The sequence below is a fragment of the Danio rerio genome, chromosome 5, assembly GCF_049306965.1.
Source record: "Danio rerio strain Tuebingen ecotype United States chromosome 5, GRCz12tu, whole genome shotgun sequence".
Taxonomy (NCBI): domain Eukaryota; kingdom Metazoa; phylum Chordata; class Actinopteri; order Cypriniformes; family Danionidae; genus Danio; species Danio rerio.
This window is the reverse complement of record NC_133180.1, coordinates 18,697,748-18,717,119: the sequence shown is the minus strand read 5'-3', so window position 1 is coordinate 18,717,119 and position 19,372 is coordinate 18,697,748. Positions and strand designations below refer to the sequence as shown.

General features: G+C 34.1%; 1 protein-coding gene and 1 long non-coding RNA gene across 2 annotated transcripts in view; one reads left to right on the top strand and one right to left on the bottom strand.

Annotated features, from left to right (window-relative positions):
- The window catches only part of zdhhc8b (zDHHC palmitoyltransferase 8b), a 128,508-nt gene that overhangs the window by 15,178 nt on the left and 93,958 nt on the right, over positions 1-19,372 (top strand). The gene's annotated exons all lie outside the window — the stretch shown is intronic.
- LOC110439809 (uncharacterized) lies at positions 2,495-11,009 on the bottom strand. Its single transcript, XR_002458856.3, has 3 exons — positions 10,691-11,009; positions 6,178-6,432; positions 2,495-2,660 (listed from the first exon to the last, which is right to left on the bottom strand). It is a non-coding gene; the product is annotated as an uncharacterized lncRNA (long non-coding RNA).

Below are 19,372 nucleotides of genomic sequence, written 5' to 3'. Positions count from 1 at the left end.
GGCGGCCGCTGCCATCGGATCCTATGCCAATGTTGGCGACCATGGGGTTTCACAGATCGTACCAAAATGCTGAGTACCACTGAAGGGGTTGAGCCTGAGGGGAAGGGGGATGGGGGGATGTTTGAAATTACGGGAGTTTTCCAGGAGAATTAATAAAACGGGAGGGTGGCAGGACTACTACTGCTGTTTAACTGTTGTTACTTTAATTTTTTAATTTCTGAACAAATTCAAGAGTATTTTTTTATTGCTAAAAACATTTATTAGAAATGCTGTCATTTTCTATGATTGTTCTGAAGACACAAAGTGAGAAACAATTGAGTTCTAGAATTGAACCTTTACTCTAGGAAATGCTGGGTTATTTAAATCAGTATTGGGTAAAATATGGACAAACCTAAACATTAGATTAAAATTTGTCCTAAAAATTTTATTTAGAAAATAAACCCAGCAGTTGGTTTAATCTGTATTAAACGCAGATATGGGTTGAAATAACCCAGTATTTTATGGATCAAATAACCTACTACACCCTGTGTGAAATGGTTTTGTCTTTTTTACGTTTTTATTCCAAATACTAAGCATATGACAACAGAAATGCATATTACTACAACTAGGGAAGTATTCTGAAGACGTTGGCAGGAACTGACATACAATCATATAACACTAAAGCTTGTAACCATTGCTGTGTGGATAATTTGAAGGTAACAAGGCATATTATTAAGATATCTTAGTCAAGTAACTCCCCAGATTCTTTCCTTCCTCAGAGTAGCTTTTCCTGATTAAAAGACTGAATATCCCTGCACTACACACTTCTGAGACTCATAATCAACTTAAATGGTTAGCTGGGCTGTGGTTTGTCTCCTCTGCCCAAGTCTGTTTGGCCAATACCTTTCATTCATTCATGAAGAAGAAGAAATTAATTTATTTCAAAGTAATTGATTCATTCATTCATTCATTCATTCATTCATTCATTCATTCATTCGTTTATTCAGAAGAAACTCATTCATTCATTAATTCAAAAGAAACTTAATTGTTCATACAATCAGAAAAACCCCACTGCTTTATTCAGAAGAAGAAACGTATTTATTCATTCAGTAGAAACTTATTCATTAAAAAAAAACATTAATTAATTAATTCATAAACTCATTCATTCAGAGGAAGAAACTCATTCGCTCTTTCAGAAGAAACTCAATCATTTATTTATTCATTCAGAGGAAATTCATTCATTCACAAGAAGAATCTCATTCATTCATGCATTCATTCAGAAGAATCTCATTCAGAAGAAGAATCATTAATTCAGAAGAAGAATCACATTCATTCATTCACTCAGAAGAAACTAATTGGTTCATTCATTCATTCATTCAGAAGAAGAAACTAAATTTTTTTATTCATTCAGAGAAAGAAATTAATTCATTCAGAAAAAGAATCTTCATTCATTCATTCATTCATTCATTCATTCATTCATTCATTCATTCATTCAGAGGAAGAAACTCATTTGCTCATTCAGAAGAAACTCAATTGTTTATTCATTCAGAAGAAACTCATTGATTGATTCATTCATTCATCCAGAAGAATCTCATTCATTAATTCATTCAGAGGAAGAAAATCATTAGTTTATTCAGAAAAAAACTTATTGATTCATTCATTCATTCAGAAAAATCTCATTCATTCAGATGAAAAAACTCATTCGTTCATTTATTCATTCATTCAGAGAAAGAAACTCTTTCATTTATTCATAAAAGTTTATTTATTCAAAAGAAAATCATTGATTCATTCATTTATTCAGAAGAAGAATCTCATTCATTCACTCATTCAGAAGAAACTCATTCATTCATTCAAAAGAATCATTCATTCCTTTATTCATTCATTCATTCATTCATTCATTCATTCAGAAGTAGAAACTCATTTAATCATTAAAAAGCATATTAATTTATATAAAAAACCTATTCATTTAGAAGTAATTCATTCATTCAGAAGATGAAGAAGAAGAAGAAATTTGGATTCATTTCAGAAGAAACTCATTCATTCAGAAGAATTTATTTATTTACCCATTCATTCATTCATTCATTCATTCATTCATTCATTCATTCATTCATTCATTCATTCATTCATTCATTCATTCATTCATAAGACATTAATTTTAAGTGTGCAGGGATTTAAGTTTGAATTGCTTGTCCTTAAATGATACCAGGCGATTACTGTGTTATTAAACACACAAAGTTGCTGATCCCATGTGAGACCTATAAATATGGTCTTTCTGCCACGCCTCTTGGCTTTCGACATCATAGCCTGCCTGGAAGTTTTCCCCAAAACACAGAGGCTGCCTGTGCAGACGACGGGCCAGGGTAACTGGAGCTTTCAGTCTGTGTGTGTGAGGATGAATGTTACCTCTGAGGTGAAAAGGGCAGCACTGGAGCAGGACTGGAGGAAGTGAAGCACAAGAAAGAGAGATGGTAGGCAGGGAGGGAGCAGAGAGTACGTTACTCCTTTTTCTCCATCCCCCTTTCCAACCATTCATCTGCCCACTGGCTTGAAAAGCCTCGGACTCTTTTGCGAACATGTGGAACACATTTAACCACCTCGGCTTCGCCCACACGAGCAGTCTCCACCCTCCTTTCTTTCACTCTTTTCCAGGCTTTCTGCACACTCTGACTATGATGCCTGCACTGAAAAACATATTGGTGTTGGAGAAACCATTTTCACAGAAATTGCTAGTTCATATTAAAAAGGATTATAAAGAAATGGGAAGTAACACGTTGGATTAAGCAAGAAATTGTTGATGTAGAAAGACAGAAATGTTATTTCCATGTAAACCCTTTTCCAATAATCAGACGGACGGGCGGGCGGGCGGGCGGATGGATGGATGGAACAATATTAAAAACATTTATGATTAACAATTATGCTTTTGAGTAAAACAGTTTTTTAATTATTATGTAAACTACTGATAAGATTTGTTCAAAATTGTAAAGAAAAACTGTAAATAAATTATATGTTATATTTTTTGCATAATATAACAACAAATATACCATGTTAATACTACAACAGAAATACTATCTTTTAGACATTTTTATTCCCAGATAGGTTTTCTGTATGACAGTGGTCCCATGTTAATCCTGGGAGTTACTTTCTAAAAATAATCCGCAATGGGCAAAATCCGCGAAGTAGTCCTCTTTTATTTTTACATTTATTATAGATGTTTTAAGACCGTAAAACCCCTCACTCCATACTTTATACACTTTTCTCAGACAGGCATTAACATTTTCACACTTCTCTCATTTGAATACTCTCAAAAGTTTTTCAAAGTATTATAAAAAAAAACATTTGATCGCCTTTTATTTATAACGTAATGGCGCCCTACAGCTGCGTAACTTCTACCTTCCTTTAGCATGTCCAGAAGTTCAACTTTTTGTGCGATGGTTAGCATCTTCTTCTGCCTTTTTGTACCGCATGTGCCTTTGACGGTGCAGAACGTTTCGTTGACAATGCAAGCAGAAAACTTGCAAACACACAGTATAAAACTACAAAGTCACACTGCTAACGATCAAAGATTTTCGTAAATTTGGCAAGATAAACGCATTCTGTACATGGCATGGAGGAAATTGATTGAAAGTGGTCTACAGCCAATAAGGACGCAGAATATAATGCGATAATCAGGGCGCCGAACTCAATGCGAAAAAAGCATGTCAAACTTCACAAAACAAATCTGCAAAACTGCAAAACAAGGCTGCGAAAAGTGAACTGCTTTCTAGCAAGGGACCATTGTGTTGTGCAGTATAAAAAATTTTCATAGTTTAAACTTTTAAATGCAACAGTAAAAATGTGTAATATACACAGTTAATAACCGTAAGTTGACTTTACCTTTTATTTCTTTTTGTTGACATTACTATGTTTTTAAAAATAAATAAATATATGATGTATAGATTTTCACACTTAAAGACACTGGTGTATAAAATACAGTAGTTTACCATAAAACGTAGAAAATTCTTTTATGGTTTCTACTAGAGCTGCACGATTCTGGCTAAAATGAGAATCGCGATTTTTTTTATTTATTTATTTTTTTGCCTAAAATAAAGATTATGATAATCTCACCATTCTGTACATGTAAAATAAAGGTTAATATGAGTTTGATATTATTATTGTTATTCTCAAACATGTGGTAAAACAGCGATGGGCTTTGTGTAGCTGTACTGTTGGTTAAAATGCTACATCTTGTATAGACTTGGAATGGTGGACTTGAACAGACTTTAGATTTGTCCTGGTCATTAATGCTGATGATAATTCTGATGTTGAATTATTGTGTTATTGTGTCAATCTGTAATTTTCTGCTTAAAATCTGTCACTGATGTGATTTTTATGAATACAGAATACTGGGTGTGGGTATTTTTGCATTTCGGCGGGTTTTGGATACTTTTTGGGCTGGAATCGGTCACCTATCTGGCAACACTGTGTGCGCTTTCGGTTTCGTTTTCACTGCTAAGAGTGGTTCACTTCCCACGTGGCTCCCAAACGATCACTTTGTGCCACAAACTAAATGTTATTTACAACTTTATCACCTGTAATTCACAGCCTATTGCGGTAATGTTCACTAAAGTAGACTTTATTCAGCGCGTGCACGCCCTCTTTGTAATAACAGCTCATGGTCCGCTCACGTCACGTGTGATTTTGCGGTCGCAAATACATGACATGAAGACAGACATGACCTTTTTGGGATGAATTGTATCTTATAAATACAGCATGTGACTCTTTCAACACCATTTGGAGGTGTCCACGTTGCTGACCAATGTATGTAAAACAATGTGTAGACTTGTGCGGCCACTTTTGCTTCTTTCCTGAACTTGAAAATATGATTGACAGAATCGTATAAATGCTGGATTAAGATCGTCTAGGGGGTCGAATCAAGATTGCGATCTTTTTACGATTAATTGTGCAGCTCTAGTTTCTACCTTATTTTTTACGTTAAAGTGCTGACAACCACAGCTGCCATTTTCTTTCACCGTAAAATCTTTGGGATTTTTTTGATAGTGTACACCACCTGACAAAAGTCTTGTCACCTATCCAAGGGTCAGGAACAACAAGACAGAAAGACAAAGACAGAAAGACAAAGGCAAAACACTTACTTTACCAAAATAAACTATGATTATGTCTTGATTTTTCATTATTTAATTAGGACGGTAATGTCTGTCTTTGCTTAGACAAAAATCTTGTCACTTAACTGAAATAATGTACAGTATAGAATGTAAAGTCATGTTGTAGTGGAAAAAGAAGTACTATTGTGTATGAGTCCCATGAGCTTGGAGGACTGCATCCATACATCTCTGCAGTGACTCAAATAACTTAATAAAGTCATCTGGAATGGCAAAGAAAGCGTTCTTGCAGCACTCCCAGAGTTCATAAAGATTCTTTAGTTTCATCTTCAATGCCTCCTCTATCATTTTACCCCAGAAATGTTCAATAATGTTAATGTCTGGTGACAGGGTTGGCCAATCCTGGAGCATCTTGACCTTCTTAGCTTTCAGGAACTTTGATGTGGACACTAAAGTATGAGAAGGAGTGCTATCCTGCTGAAGAATTTCCCCTCTCCTGTGGTTTGTAATGTAATGGGCAGCACAAATGTTTTGATATCTCAGGCTGTTGATGTTGCCATCCACTCTGCAGATCTCTCGCATGCCCCCACACTTGAATGTAACCTCAAACCATGATTTTCCTTCTCCAATCATGACTGATTTCTGTGGGAATCTTGGGTCCATGCGAATTCAAATAGGTCTTCTGCAGTATTTGTGATGATTGGGATGCAGTTCAAAGGATGTTTAATCAGAAAAAGTCTACCTTCTAACACTTTTCCAAATGAGTAAGTAAAAGTCAAGTTATTATTTGTTACTCTTAAAACTAGGATTGACCACAAGACTTTTGTCAGGTAGTGTATATAGTCAGTCTCACAGTTGTGATCACCATCTACGCCAGCGTTGAAAATCAAACTCGTTTCTGCATTATTACTAATTTATATGACATCTTATAAGTCTAAAAACTACAGTAATGTAACTGCATCCTAAAAAGCTTCATCACACAGACAAGGCTTTTGTTCCCTTAAGATGAGTTTTATTTTTTCAAAATGACTGATATACTTAATAATGTCAGCCAGCACTTTACATTGCATTATATTATTAAAGTCATTTAACTCAATACCTGCTATTATGAAGGCAGAGGATGAGCTCTCCACGTCACATCAGAGAGAAGGTGCTGTCACTCAAACAGCTGAAAGCGTCTCAGAGGTTCCACTGCTCTCTGCTGCTTTGATGTAAGAGATGTAAAGGCCAGCTTGGCTCATGTGGGATTGTTATTTTATTTATATACAGTGCATTATATCAGTAAGCCACAATGGAATTTTATAGACTGAAACAGGTGTCTCGAAATCAGGTGCAGTTGGGGATCCATGCAAGCCTACGAAAATAAAATGGCATTGTTTACACAGTTCACTAAAGCACTGCATTATACATTAGCAAACACTTTTCATCACTGCAAAAAGTAGCATTTAGTATCATTATGAATGTCAGATCAGTCACTTTAGATCAGTTACTTCAATAGTTCTACTAAAGCACTGTGTTATACATAAGCAACACACCTGTCAACCCTCCTGTTTTTTTTTTCCGTGTTTTTCCCGTATTTTCAGTTTTTCTATGAAGGGTGGCAATAAACATTAAAGGTCAATCCTTCCTATACGACAACCTATACCCCCAAACCACCAGGGGACGCCCCTTTCTCCTAAAGGTGAATCTGATCTGTGCTTTCATTATATTTAGGCATGAAAACACTTTGAAATAAATATAAAAACAGCGTGATTCACGCTGTTGCCCTGCCTATGCATCCTTAAAACAGTTAGTTCATGTAGTGTTGTGTGACTGTCCGATGCACTCCATGTTGATAAATAGACGCTGTCTCACAAATGGAATCTGTACACATGATTTGAAGTGGAGCTAAAGTGCACATTGGGGTTCGGGTGTGTGTTTGAACAGACATATATTAATTCTCTTTATTCCAGACACTTGGTCCCATAGTACAAAAGACAGACAAAACAATACAAACCACACGATATACATTAAAATAGACAGTTATGCCAATATTTTATTAAGACTGACTGAAAGGGCACCTCAGTAAGCCTAAGATTTATCAATAACCTTAAAAAGCTATTCTGAAATTTCTCTAACTGACAGAAACTTATAGATCAAATTTCTCATCAAAGGAAAAAATGCTCTTACGTTACAAAATAATTCACTTGCACTACACTATCTTTTTATTTTATTTTTTTAAATCCTCAAACAATCATTGTATGCACCCTGCAGCTTATGGAAACTTTTTTTAAATATTATACCACAGAGGAGCTGTGTATAAACAACTGCAGTAAGGTCTAAAGAAGTTTACCTTAACCTGCTCTGAACACAAATAAAACTCTCAACAGCGTATTTGCTTGAACATATAATATTTAACGTTCCCTGTACATGTCATTACACACATATATACGCATAATACACATAATACTACTACTACTACTGCTAATAATAATAATATTAACATCTAAAGTGAATCTTGGTGCCTTTTCTTATAAACACAACAAATTTGGTCTCAAGTGAGCATAAAAATTAAGGAAAGCCATCGAATGCTTTCATTATAGATGTGTGCGTTTTTAAAGTGTCTCTGTTATTTAATGTAATCAAACGAAATCTAAATAAGAGTTTCATTCACTGCTCTTTAATCAAAATGTTTAAATTATACAGTAAAGAAAAGCTTAATGAGATTTGATAACTTAATTCAATTTCTTTATAATACCTATTAATTTTAATATACTAAACTGTTTGATTTATTTGCAGTTTTTAATGCCTACTATTTCTTCTATCGTTTGTAACTAATAATAATAATAATAGTAATCATAATTATGAAAAAAACATATTACTGACCGTTTCAACTGTTAGTTAACAATGAAATAAGGGGTTATTCCTTATTTTCACATCCTAATGTTGACAGGTGATTAGCAATCACTTTTCATTATTTATTAGCATTTAGTATCATTGTAAATGTCTGATCAGTCACTTTAGATTAGTTTAAAAATAAAGTTGTTCATTTGTTTAATAATATATATTTACCATCTTTAAGCTTTGGAATGGTTGTCAAGTTTTTAAAAACTCTCCCCATTTTCACCGTGTTCACGTGGGCTTCCTTTAGGTGTTCCGGTTTCCCCCATATAGTTTAAAGACGTGGTATAAGTGAATTCGGTAAACAAAATTGGTCGTAGTGTATTAGTGTGTGTATGCATATGAGTGTTTATGGGTGTTTCCCATTACTGGGTTGTGGCTGGAAGGGCATCTGTTGCATAATACATATGCTGGAATAGTTAGCGGTTCATTCCGCTGTGGCGACCCCCTGACAAATAAGGGACTAAGCTGAAAGAAAATTAATTAATGAACGGATTCTGACACAATACATTTATTTGATTATATATGGTTGAGAATTAGCTACATAGAAATTGCTTGGCTATAACATTGGTTATAGAAATGTATAATGAATTGAATTTAGGTCTGCTTTCATGCTGAGTGCAAGAACTGTGTTGTGTTTAGAAAGGAAAAATGTTTGTATCAGACTGTGACAGGGTATGATGTTGTTATACATTTAAAAGATCGGCTCATCTGTATTCGTCTTCATCTTGGATGGTTATGTCATTTTCAATCAAGTCACTCAGAAGCAAAAGAAAAGAGGAAACATAGAGGAGCTCGAAATGAGAAGTGACCCCTGTGCTTCAACTGAATGAAATCACCAATGCAAATCCATTCACTTTGACAGTCAAATTCTGAAAGGCGCCCACAATTATAGCTTTATCCTGACCAGCAGATTTCTGAATGCCATTGTAAGTCAGAGTTTGGTTTTTCATTCACACGTTGAACAATCTTTTAAAAGGACAGTTGTGAAACTTTTTGAATTACATACATTGTCAGACATGATTGCCACGATTTAGGCAACAAATATTTATTTGTCACTCTATAAAGAGAAGCAATGTTAAAAGAGGAGAAATGTGTCAAATATATTTGTGGTAACTGCCTTTATTAGTTTTTATTACTTCAAAAAATGGTAATCTTAGTTAGAGTCTCATTTCTACCCCACATATTTAAAAATCCGTGAATCAAGACACATTTTCTAGACAAGTAAAAAAAATATTGTCTTGTTTTCAGGAACATGTCAAATTTAAGCTAGTTTAAAAAAAAAAAAGCAAAATAATCTGCCAATGGGGTGAGCAAGATATCTTTAAAAAAAAAAGTTTAAAAACAAAGATTTTTTTGTTTACCCCATTTGCATATTAATTTGCAAGGAAAGGTGCAGTTCATTTTGGCTTATTATTTCTGAAAATAAGACAATATTGTTAGCTTTCCTTGCATACTTAAGATGTGTATATAAATAGGATTTAAGAACATTTAGATATTTGGACTAGAAATTAAACAAAACTGTGTGGTAGAGAAGTGAATTGTTGTTGTGTGCAAATGCAAATAATATGTTTACACAGACAAATGTATTATTTTCAGTTGGTCTTTATGTGAGCCAGAATGCCTTTCTGTTTGGAGTTTGCATTTTTTCTATGTTTGCATGGTGCTCGGGTTTCCCCCACAGTCAAAAGAAATGCAGTATGGGCCAATTGGATAAAGTAAGTTTGCCATAATGTGTGTGTGTGTCTGTGTGTGTCTGTGTGTGTCTGTGTCTGTGTGTGTGTGTGTGTGTGTGTGTGTGTGTGTTTGTGTGTATTTGTTTGTGTGTGTTTGTGTGTGTTTGTGTGTGTGTGTGTGTGTGTGTGAATTGAAAAGTGTGTGGTACAAAAAGTCTTTAGGTAGGCAACAGTACGGGGTTTCCATTTCTTCTAAAAAATACCTGAAATATTGATTCATCTGAGCACAGTACATTTTTTTTTTACTGTGTGCTGGTCTCGGAGATGCCTCCAAGCTCAGAGAAGTCAACGGTGCGTTTGGATACTGTTAATGTAAGGCTTCCGTTTTGCACAGTGCAGTATTAATATTCCAAAATGTGTCTTTTAGAAAGGTGTAGGACTTCTGTTTGGAGATTTTAGTTTCAAATTTTTATTTCAGCCCAATATAGCCTGTATTGTAGGTCACTATAACCACGCGGGTTGTCAAAAGGATTGACTTCGGTACCAGTAGACGTTGAATTTTTTTTACATTTTTTTATGATTTATTTAACATTTTTTCATTTTACAAACATATCAAACAACCCTTACAGAAATAATATTAGAAAAAATATATATATAAATACAAATAACATATTGATAAAAAAGTGAATTAATAAATTAATTAATTAAAATAAAAAAAGAAGATAATAATAAAATAAAACCAAATGAACAAATAATGCGAGGCAGATGTCTACATTTTATACAGTAATCATGAATTTTTTTAAGTAATTAAATTTTTTGCTAACATTTGCACGCTGATGACCTCAGAGCCAATGACAGTCATATCTGTTGAGCATGTGATCACAACAACCAATCAGAGGTGTTTAAGAACAAACTGAACGGTGCTCAGATGTTATTTAAAACACAGCAGAAAGTCATTGCTTATTTCAACAATTGGTAGTAGGAACCGTGCAACCTCTTAAAAAAATTTGTCACACTTGCAGGAAAAAAGGTTACTTAATGCATTCATCTACTCACCGTCTTGAGCCCTGTATGCATGCCATGTTTAGTTCTCTTGATAAATCTGTTATTTCAAAGAGGTTTGTAGAAAAGTCCAGAGCAACACCTCATTACCTTCTCTAGAGCAGCTGTAGGTGTTTTTAAAGTTTGTCTGTGTTTTTACAATAAGCCCTGATTGGGTTGTATAGGTGGAAAGGAGCAGATAGAAGAAGAATCCTGTCTTATCTGTGCTGACTTGTTTGTTTTCCTCTCCTTTGGGACATCGTTGTCGGAATAGTTGGTTGAAAGTCCATTTTTCCCCTCTTAGATCTTCACTGTTGCCCTTTCGTTTCATCCTGCAGTTTTAAACAGCCTGTTGAGACATGTCTTTTTATACAGTCTCAATTTTCAAGTCACGCGCGTTCATCTATGTTTCAGGTTGGTATTGTTGTTGCTTACTCCCATGATCCTACCATCAGAGAAGGAAGTCAAGCTGTGCTACATCTCCAATGATGCTTTCTTCTTGATCAATTCAGGATTTGACATTTAAAACCTCATAGTTTTTATGATCTAAAAGTGGGTTTGAGCAGGTTAAAAGAAAATCAATGTGTTAAAGTCTTTTGCTTATTGAATGTGATGGTATTTTGTTTGTGCATGCATCTCTTACGAAGCTGATCGATTTGTATTGATCTCCTGTCTGTGTGTTTTTATTCAGATAATTGTGCTTATGTCAGGTGGTTCTATAGTGTGTGTGTGTGTGTGTGTGTGTGTGTGTGTGTTCTGCTAGTTTTTGTATTTGGCATCTAGTGTCTACCTTACATTGATGTAGCTTTGGTCTGTAGTTCAGTGCTTATCACTGTCATTCTCTTTAAACAATCTGTTTTTCTGTATAATTTCCTTTAAATAGCACCTGGTCCGAAATCGCTGACTCAATGGTGTTGTTATGCCATATTTACTTAGGGTGCACTCACACTATGCTATTCAAACCATTCTTGGGTGCATTTTCCGATTCGTTTGACTTGTGTGAGTGCTCCGAATTGGGTTTAGGCACAGTTCACTTGGCTGGCCTTGGCCCGGTTGGAAGAGGTGTGTCACAGTGCGGGCGGTTTGGCTTTGGCGCGGTATGCTTGTAGTTTGAGTGCAAAGTGCACCTGAGCCCAAAACTGAAGATGCAATGTCACTTTTAGGGACCGTTTCATGTGAAATTATTAATCATTCATACTTTACAATAAACCCAAACTATCATAGTTTATTAAAGATGCAAACCCCACTCTGTACTTCAGCTACACCTTTAGCCAACCTCCTAATACGTGTAGCATGAGGACTTTTAGGATAATTGTTTGTGCGTCAAAAGTTGTGGATCTTTTCTGCAAAATATTTGACAAATGCAATATGAGTGCAGGCCGTTGGGGGAGAGGGGAGGGGGGGACAAGCGCGCTTCGGCAGGGTTCAAAGCAACTGTACCTAGTGTGAGCACGCCCTTAAATAATAAGTAGACCTAGACCAATGCAGAGTGATTTTAGATACCTATAAGTAAAGTCAAAACTAAAACCATTTTTGTTACTGAAAATGGAATAAATGTTAATTAAAATTAAAATAAATATGTAAAAAAGCAACATAAAAAGCTACACTCAAAAAATTGTTTGCTGTTACAACTACTTTTTTTTTAAATAAACTGAAACAGCACAATTATTGAGTTTTATTTTGGGATGATTTATTGGTTTTTACAAATCTAAGTGGATTGAATCTAAAACAAATAAGTTAACTTAATTTCTTCATTGTTGACCACGTACGTTGTTCTTCTGATTAGAAACCGCAATCAGGGGCCCGGGCTGTTTTGGGCCCCCCAGAGATACTATTACTGTTGAACAAATCTGATTGGCTAGCATCTTTACTAGTATATTTGTATGTGGGCATGGAATGATAACTGGTGTCAAGGTTTACTGCGGTTTGGAAAAGTCAAGGTTTTAAAACTGTAAAAAAATTCTGTTTTTCTGTTCTTATGGTATATGTGTGTTTTTTTTTATATGCAAGTTGTTGTTGTTTTTTTATGCCTTTTCAAATTGTCAAGAAATTGATGTTTTTGAAACTAATGAAGACCCCAAAAGTTAATGGTTTATTTAATTGATTCAGCCTGACATGTTTACTGTATCAAAAAATTTGAAATGTTTCTTAAAACAAAATATATTGTGTTCAATGGCATAAAAGTTTTTTTTTTACCCAAACATTTAAAATGAACATATTTAAGAGCAGTAATCACAATAATGTGGTACCAAGACATTTTTATCCAAGGTTATCATACCAAACCGTGCCTATTTGTATGACACAAGCTATGTTTCTATCCAAAAATGCGAATTAACTTTATTCGCAAAACTGGATTATTGCATAAAAGATGTGCGAATAAAGCAGCGTTTCCATCCAATGAGTCAAAGAGAACAAAATCGTCACTGATTAACTGTCGCCAAATATCAACAGCGAAAACGAAATTTGCTGCGATAAGAGAAGCTGCATGAAATTTTTTTTTCAGTTAATAAATGACTTGCGCCTCAGAAGACAATCCTGACATGCAGTGAAATTTGAAGGCGTGAGACACAAAGCACAGACTCTTGATTCTGGAGGTCATTAATAATATATTAACACTAATACTGAAATGGTTAAGGCATTTTAGAATGACCAAAACAAAATTTCAGATGTTTTACAGTGTGCTCAGCCTGCTGGTTTGTCCATTCACACATATTTTTATCATCACATGATCTCTTATAACAAAATCACATGACCTTTTTAAAAGCGCATACTGGAATTTGTTCGATAAAAGTGCTTTTATTGTAGTTTATGTCCATCTTTTATCGAATAAAGTTTATTCTACTCAGTTATGCACATGTATCAATGTGGATTTTCAAAATTTATGTTCATCTTGGTGTTTCCATCACCAGTTTATTATGCGCATATCCAAAATACGCATAAAAATAGGTGGATGGAAACAGCTTGATTGACTGAAGCCTGCAATTGACTGATGCCTGCATTGGCTCTTGAAAAGTTAAATGTTTTTAACAAAGGTTTTTGCCATGAGCAAAAAATCCCAATGCAACTAGACAGACCCACAATTCTGTTTGGCAAATCTTGATGTTACTCCATTCAAAGTAAATGAGAAGTGTCAAATTATGTAAAATTATGTTCTAAATAAATGCTCTTCTTTCTATACAAGGAAATCCATCTTGATTTAAAAAAATAAAATAAAAATCACACAAACAAATAATAATAAGAGTTCTGAACATCCATGTAACCCTTCAGACTGGAATAATGACTAATACAACTTCATCACCTAAAGTATCAGTAACCTTCTAAAATATTTAACATAAAAAAACAAAAAAAAACATTTGTTTGAAATTGTAACTTTTAAAATAGTATTACTGTTTGTTTTTTGACAATAATGGAATGGTGTCTATGTGTTGGGTGAAGTGGTTTGAAAGTGTCAGAATCTGTATGTGTGTTTGCTCAGATAGGGGTCAGAGGTCTTATGTGGATGGTGAGGACAGCTGACCCCACTCACTGTGTGTGTCTAGTTGAGTGTTATGGGGATTAACTACAACAGCTAAAGAAATAGACAGGGTCAACAATCTTGTCCTGTTGTTTTTGCAGTTGTGCTTGCTTGAATCAGCAAAGTGAGGAGAGCGTGTTGCTGACAACACAACAAAAAGGTTCACTCAAATTTAATCAAAGTTTTCTGTATAGGGCTGCATGATACTGGGAAAAAAATTATTTTTTTACTATTTAACATTTCTCGAAATGCGCTATTTTTATTTGCTCTGTTTTAAAATAATTTACGTATATAATGATATTTAAATAAACAGCTAAGATATATATTTTTAGATTTAATTAATATACCCTTTCGTGAGTTTGAAGTACTCCATCTGACCCTCCTTAGTCTTTAATTGTGATCGTTACTTAGAATCCATTGCCTGTTAAAGTCTCAGTGGTGACTAGTCAAGTTTAACACGTCACCCACCAGCCCCAATGATCTATGTATATTTAACAAATGTTCCGATTATATTATGAAATTTCTCATACTCCGATTCTCAAATATGTGATAGAACATATAAAGAGTTCTGATGCAAAAACCTTTAGGTGCCATCTAGAATTTTCTTCTACAATGAGCATTTTTCTCTAATGTTTTTTTAATTATTTCATGTTAAAATTGTTGAAAATAACTTATTCTTTGCCATTCTTTGTTTAATAGAGCAAAGAAATTTTCACAGTATGTATATTTTTTTTCGAGAGAGTCTTATTTATTATTTTTTTATTTTTTCGACTAGAATAAAAGCAGGTTTTAATTTTTTAAACACCATTTTAAGGACAAAATTATTAGCCTTTTTAGGCTATTTTTTTTCTTGATAGTCTACAGAACAAACCATCATTATACAATAACCTAGTTTTTAAATGTCACTTTAAGCTGTATTAAAGTGTCTTGAAAAATCAAATAAAATATTATTTACTGTCATCAAAACAAATATAAAATAAAACAGTTATTAGAAATGAGTTATTAAAACTATTATGCTTAGAAATGTGTTGAAAACGAACCAGCAACCTTTTTGCTGTGAGGCGAGAGCGATACCCACTGTGCCACCATGCCACCCGATACTCACGCCAATATAGCATCATTTATGTGACACTGTGCAACAAATTATATTTTTTTACATTACTGTGAGAATTGGGTTTAGGGTTGAGGTAGGGGTAGACGTTAATAAAATACAATAAATGCATAATTTAATAAATAATATAACATTTTTGTTAACTTGTGATCGCAGCTGTATCCCTTCTAGCAACATCCTCAGGACTGATCCGAGCTGGTGGATTTGTGTTGTTTATTCATAATAACAGTTTATCTGGAAGAGGAATAAAGAAGATATTCTAGTAACATAAACAGTGTATATCTTACATGAATATGTCCAGTTATATATATATATATATATATATATATATATATATATATATATATATATATATATATATATATATATATATATATATATATATATATATCAAATTGTCATCTCCATAGACATCCGCGGTTCTTACTGTGCCTCGGTGCGTGCCGTCCCATTTGAATTTTAGAAGTTGATGACGTGCGATTTGAATGTTCTAATTGGTGTAATTGTACGCTTCAGAGACCAGCCAAGGTTGATCACACCAGTGTGATCACACGTATAAAAGGGTTAATACAAATATTTGGTCTTTAAAACACTGAGTCAAAACCTCTTCTGACTCTAATTGGCTGCCATCATTTTCCTCTTGTTTTGACTCCTGATATTAATGTTTATATTTGGCTTTGGGTTCACAATTGGGCCATAACATCATTAAAAACGACCAATATAATGGTAATATTGCGATATATTGTGCAGTCCTATTTTTTGTCACTTTGTCTTTCTGATGTGAATGATGCAAGTCCACATGCAACACTTAAGCAAAGATAAGGTTCTAAATTGGTCACTCTTGATAACTGAAATAATACTAATGTATTCAAAGCTTTGCCTTAAAAGTGTTAAGGAAAATTGAATGTGAAGGTGCCTGGGCGAATTTCCATTATCCACAAGAATTTGATCTCTCAGTGGCCTTTTTAGCATAATTAGTCCATTTATGGTCAGTAGTAGAAAAAAGTCTGCTTGCGCCCAAATGCTGGTATTCTAATGAGGTTTAGCCTCAGGATGAACAGTGTAAGCCAAGCGTTTTGTGTTCTGAGTGGAAAAGACAGAGCGCATTCATTTTATGTGTGTATGAACACACAAGCAGTGTTTAAATCATCATTATGAATGAGGTTATGGATATGGATAGACTGTTAAAGCTCTTTCTAATTAAACTCTGATATGCAAGGGGGAGCCGGAGACTTGGAAAATGTTCCTCATTGCATGAGAGCCAAGCTTGAATCAAACAAACAGAACCCCCCAAAACCACAACCCTTTCTAAATCGGTGCGACGCATCTGAGAGTAATTAATGGCTTTTAAGCTTTTGACACGATTTATGATGTAATAGTTTGTTCCATTTGTGCAGAAAATTCATTTATCGTTATGCTGTTTAACACACTGTGAATACTTTTGTTTAGGCCCGGATGCTTGACTTTGAGGTTGACCAACTTGTTGCTTCTTTTTTGCTCACTAACCTTGATCTTGTATGTAGCATGTTTATAGTATTTTATGGTGTTTCTGTATAATGAAGTTACAGTTCTAGAGAAACTTAAAATCTTTTTTTTTTTACTAACAAATTAAACTCTTGAGATTGGTTTCGATACCTACTGATAAATTATCATTTTTAATGTTACCATATCTGCCGATAATAAAATGAATTAGGCATTTTTCCACATTTAAGACTCATGCTGCTGGCCATGAGGGTTTTAAATGTTGCCTTCCACATATAAGTTGTTATATCGTTGTAGACCTGTCAATTTTTAGTCAGTTTTTTTAAACAAATCTCTTAAATAAATGATTTAATGACTACCTTTAAGACTTCACTTGGTTCATTATCGGTTGAATGAATCACTCTTCTTGAACTAATCGTTTAAATGCTGAATTCAGTCACATGCAATTTGTAACTTGTTTCTGCCTACTGGCATTACAGTGTAATCAATAAAATTTTGATATAAAGTGTCATACTACTTCCAAATGGTGATTTTAGAGTGTGTTTACACTAGGGCTGCACAATATCGAAAAATCTGATATTGCGATATTGCAGTTTTCTGCAAAAAATATTACAGTATGGGTTACAGTTTTATAAGATAGTTTAAATAGCACCGTTTAATGGTTTTCTATTTGGAGTCTAAATTGAATAACCCCAATGCAAAAAAAAAAAATAAATAAAAATTCTTACTTTGTCTCATTTCTAGTCCAAATATTTTAATATAAGTAAAAATATTGTTTTGTTTTCAAATTTTCTTTACACTTTTCCATTCAAGTTTTCCCTCAAAACAAACAAACTGTGATGGTTTTATGAACATTTCAAGAGTTATGTCCCATTTTATAGTGAGTGCCCTTAACTAATATGTACTTACACTTCAATTAATCATTTACAGTTACAATGGACTTATTCTATAAATACATGTTTTTACACTGTAGTTATGATTGATTAAATACTTTCATGTAATTACATCTCATAAACCTATTCTTATCATCAAACCTATTACTAACCTTACTCCGATCCCACTTCAAGAGCACCAGAGGTTTACTGCAATACATTATGAACAGAGTAAGTACAGGTTACGCCTTATGTTGTTATGTTGGATGAAACATAACATTAAGTCTCTAATGGTGCTGGGTGAAAAAGAAAACACAACAAATGGATAAGTGAAACAAAAATAACAATTTATTATACAAAGAATGTCAAACAATGTATATATGAACTTAGAATGTAATTTTAAATAACAGAATTAAACAGAAAAACAGGAGTGTTGCCAAAATAAAGAAATAAATATAACAAAACAATCTAACTAAACCCCGACCTACTAAACTAACTAACCAAAGAAAAATGCAGAAATCAAACCGTAATCTTCAGCGTATGCGACGCTCAATTAACTTCTCACCTATTAAAAAACATAATTGAAAATGTGGCAACTCCACCATAAACTAACACAAAAAACTATGCTACTTAAAATTACTAGAGTTTTTGTAAAGTACACACAGTTAGCAATACAAGAGCTTGTCTGATGATGCAATTCTCATAAAGATCATTCGACTTCCTAATAATAAATATTAAATTGAGCTGCACAAAATTATCTAATAAATAAAGCAGTTAAACGAGAGACAAACTAAACAAAACAACAACAAAAATAGTACAAAAACAAATGAACGGGCTGGTCGACACTAGTGAGGAGTTTGGTGGCGAGCCAAGCGTTCCTGAACAGCGCAAGTGAAGGCCTTTTAAATGTGGCAGACCACCTCCTGATTGGTGCGCAGAGTGCGTCATAATGGTGATTGACAGCCTTCTCGACCAATGGTCGCAGACATAGTACAGTACAGAGTACACAACAGAAAAGAGAAGAGAAAACAAAACAGACAAACACAAAACATACGTGAAATGTAACAGCATATTTGTATTTAATTTTAGATGTTCATAGTAGTTAAGGACACGTAATATAAAGTAAGACCAAATGTTCTTGATTACATGTTTCCACCAAAACCCTGATGTGCACCAAGACCACTTAAAAATGGCTCTTGTTCTGCTTGCTGCTTACTTAACAAGCTTTGCTGCAGTTTGGATGAATTCAGAATGTGAAATGGACAAAAGTTATCTAAACAAGCCTGAAACATGAAATCGTGTTACAAGATATGACCATAAAAAGGACACAATGTTCAGGCATACATTCTCGTCACAGTTGCCTGTTGACCATTATGATTTAATACAGGACTCAGAATTGCATCATATTGCAGTAGATCTTCATTTGTGTCTAAGGCAGAAAAAAATGGCTGATATTCTGTTTGGCCCTGGTCATTAAACACCAACATAATGATGTTAAGTAAAGGCTGAAGATGTTTCCTATACATCTTTTAATAATTCATCCTTTAAAAAAAAACAAAAACCTTAAAATAGTAGTTTATTGTGCATATATGTGTTGTAGTTGATCTTGCTCTTCACCTCTTTGTTCACAAGTATGTGTGACAGCTAAATGGTTGGTTGAAACCCCAGTGTTTTTTCAGACCTCTGTAGTTTGAGACTGTCAGGCAGGTTGTGTATGC